The sequence below is a fragment of the Emiliania huxleyi genome, assembly GCF_000372725.1.
Source record: "Emiliania huxleyi CCMP1516 chromosome Unknown EMIHUscaffold_16, whole genome shotgun sequence".
NCBI lineage: Eukaryota > Haptophyta > Isochrysidales > Noelaerhabdaceae > Emiliania > Emiliania huxleyi.
Window position 1 is genome coordinate 930,549 of NW_005200982.1, and position 4,039 is coordinate 934,587.

Consider the following 4,039-nt stretch of genomic DNA (forward strand, 5'->3'; position numbering starts at 1 on the left):
GCATTTAGGCCGGTCCGGGGGTTGAGAAGTGGTTATGCTTGCAGCATGTCATCGGAAGAGGCACGTGGGGGATATTGTGTTTGGGGGTGGGCGCCGATGCAACTTATTATGCGGATGCGGAGGAAGGTGGGCGTTCCGCAGCTACCACAGCACCAGTTTCGGTGGATGATGGGGGGCGGCGGCGGCATGCCGATTGGTGCGAGCGTGTACGGCGGCGCGGCGGGCGGGGCAGGGGTGGGGGCAGGGGTCGCTGGGATGAGTGCAGCGGTGGGGGCGGGCGGGGCGGCGCCGCAGGCGGCAGCGGCGGCGGACGCCGTTTGGGGGCTACCTAATCCTACGCTAATCATTAGTGAGAATGATTCATAGGCAGCCGAGGACGAGTTTGGAGACTTCGACGGAGGAGGCGGCGGCGGCGGAGGAGGAGGAGGGGGCGGGGATGAATTTGGCGATTTCGGCGCCGCTGCCCCCCCTCCAATGCAGCAGCAGCAGCAGCAGCAGCAGCAGCAGCAGCAGCAGCAGCAGCAGCAGCAGGCTCCGGGCGGCAGTGTGCTTGGCGGCGGCATGGCGCCAGACGAGTTTGGCGAGGCATAGCCGAGATGTGGCCGAGATACAGCCGAGAGAGCGTGAGCACATGGAGTTGGTAGCATATGGCGACGACTTGGCGGAGAGACCAAGCGTGGCGTGACCGAGAGAGTTTGGCAGAGGTTCGGGGGTTGGCAGTTCGCTCGCGGTTCTGGCTCTGGTGCCGAACGATGGTAGCAGCCACCACCACCTCCTCCACCTCCTCCTCCTCCTCCTCCCCCGCACCAGAGTGTGTGCGGGGAGGGTGTGTGAACGGCGTCTCTTCACACCACGACGCGCTGGGAGCAGGCGGCTTCAGCTCGTCGGCTGCTTCCCCGCCCCCGATGGCTACCCCGGGGCTTGGGGCTGGGGGGGAAGGGATGGGCGGTGCGGGAGGCGGAGGGGGGCTGGTGGGAGGAATGATGGGCGGCATGGGAGGCGGTTTGGGCGGTGCTGAGATGGGAGGAGGGGGGATGATGGGAGGAGGAGGAGGAATGATGGGAGGAGGGGGGATGATGGAAGGAGGAGGAGGAATGATGGGAGGAGGAGGAGGAATGATGGGAGGAGGAGGAGGAATGATGGGAGGAGGAGGGGTGATGGAAGGAGGAGGAGGAATGATGGGAGGAGGAGGGATGATGGAAGGAGGAGGAGGAATGATGGGAGGAGGAGGGATGATGGGGGGAGGAGGGGTTATGGGGGGAGGAGGGGTGATGGGGGGAGGAGGCGGCATGGGCGGCGCCGACGCTACGGACGACTTCGGAGACTTTGACGCCGCGCCGCAGGTGCTCGCAGAGTGGCGCAGGCGCCGGCGAGTAGCCTCATCCAAGCAGCACTAAGAGGCGACACACCCCGGGTAGGGGCAGGCGGGCGGTGGAGGCGACGACTTCGACGGCTTCAGCAGCGCCGCGCCCGCGCCGCCGCCCGCCGCGCCGCCGCCGCCCGCCATGGGCATTGGTGCGCTCGGCTCGCTGCCGATGGACATGTTCTCCGAGGCGCGAATTAAGCCTGCCGAGTAGCTGCGAATCAACTGCCCATCAACTGCCCATCAACTGCCCATGACCTGCTGGAGTAGCTGCTAATCAAGTGCTAATCAACTGTTACTCATCAACTGCTTGTCAGCTGCTCAGTCGCTGCTCATCAGCTGCTATTCACTGCCGATTGCCTGTTTCCAAGGCGCCCGCCGCGCCGCCGCCCGCCGAAGCAGCGCCGGCAGAGGGAGGCGGGCCGGCGCAGTCTAGCCTCGCCGAGAGCTAATTGGCTGCTAATTAGTTGCTAATTGGCTGAGACTAGGAGGCGGGGCGGCGCACTTCGGCCTCGCCGAGAGCGATCCCGTCTCTGGCACGCGGTGCTGGTGCGTCGGGCTAGCAGTTGATTAGCGGCCAGTTAGCAGCTAGTTGGCAGTTACCAGCAGTGCTGGCGCGCGGTGCTGGTGCGTCGGGCTAGCAGTTGATTAGCGGCCAGTTAGCAGCTAGTTAGCAGTGACTAGCAGTGCCGGCGCGCGGTGCTGGTGCGTCGGCGCCCGCGAGAAGTCCACACGATATGTCCGTGACATGTCCATGACATGTCCGTGACATGTCCGTGACATGTCCGTGACATGTCCGTGACATGTCCGTGACATGTCCGTGACACGTCCGTGACACTTCCGTGACATGTCCGCGAGAAGTCCACACGACGTGTCCGTGACATGTCCGTGACACTTCCGTGACATGTCCGTGACATGTCCGTGACACGTCCGTGACACTTCCGTGACACTTCCGTGGCATGCGGGACAGGTACGTCGACGGGCGCGATGGGTCGACGCACCTCGTCACGGTGCTCAAGGTGCACCGAGATATGGGGAGATATGGGGGAGATATGGGGGAGATGTGGAGACGCACCTCGTCACAGTGCTCAAGGTGCACCGAGATATGGGGAGATGTGGGGAGATATGGGGGAGATATGGGGGAGATGTGGAGACGCACCTCGTCACGGTGCTCAAGGTGGTTCATTAGCAGCTAGGTAGCAGCGAGCCAGCAACTCAGCCGTTAGTTTGCAGCTGCTCAGCGTGTGCCCCGACGGGTAACGGTTGGCAAGAGATCCGCAGCAGCCAGCCAGCAACAATGATCCTTTTCTCGCGTCCACCCGCCGTGCTACGACGACCCGCTTGCGTACTACTCGATCCGCAGTGAGCTCACCGCCGATCGATGAGCTGACTTAAGGTGTACTACGACGACCCGCCCCCGTACTACTCGATCCGCATGCCAAACGGCGTCGAGCGAGACATCGCCGAGCCGGCCGGTTGATACTCAGTTCTCACGAAGCCACTAAGAATGAGTTGTTCATTGCTAGGCACCGAGCGCAACACGGTGCGCGGGTCCGCCGCGGGCGGCGGCGGAGGAGAGGGGAGGTTTCGTCACTCGCCCGAGTGTCCGCCCCTCCTCAGGTGCGCGAGAAGCTGCGGGTGGCGACTGCGGAGGAGATTGCGCAGGGGGCGCCGTCGGCGCCGCCCGCCGCCCCGCCGCCCGCCGCCGGCCAGCCGGAGATGGCTCCGGAGGCGGAGGCGCGTGTGGAGCCGCCAGTCTCTCGACTGAGCCCGCCCGCTCGTCACCCGCCCGACCCCACTGCTGCGTAGTCGGCGGACGAGTTCGGCGGCTTTGGCGGCGCGGCGGCACCGCCACCGGCGCCGGCGATTGGCGTGGCGGGCGGCGTGGCGTTGGGCATGGCGGGCGGCGTGGGCGGCGGCATGATGCAGGGCGGCGTGATGCAGCAGGGCGGCGTGATGCAGGGAGGCATGATGCAGCAGGGAGGCATGCTGCACCAGGGCGAGGCGGGCGGCGGCGTGGCGCAGGGAGGCTTTCCTGCAGACGCCTTCGGCGGGCTGGCGTCCTCCCTCCCCCCACCCCTTCTGGGAGCCTTCTCGGAACCTTCTCGGAACTTTCACCGTAGGCGGGCGGGGGTCCGTCCCCCCCCACCCCTCCGCACCTCCGGTCACGGACGCCGCAGACTTTGGCGGGTTTGGCGACGGAACGGGGCCTTTCCGCCCCCCCCCCCCGCCCCCCCACCCACCCACACACCACACCCACACACACACACACACACACACACACACACACACACACACACACACACACACACACACACACACACACACACACACACACACACACACACACACACACACACACACACACACACCACACACACCTCCCCACCCCACCCCACCCCCCACCCCCACCCCCACCGCACTTCCGCTCTGCGAGCGGCGTTTCTTCGCACCGGACGACCGCTCGCGCAAGCAGGCCCAGCCTCCCTCCGACGCGGCCGACGAGTTCGGAGGGTTCGGCGGCGCTGCTTACCCGCTGGCAGGAGGCGCCGCCGCAACGCCGCCGCCGACGGCTGGGGATGAGTTTGGCCAGTTTGGAGGGGCGGCACCGGAGGCGGCCACTAGCAGCCCCACTTAGAAGTCGCACTCGCACTGAACTTGCAGTTCTAAAGCAGC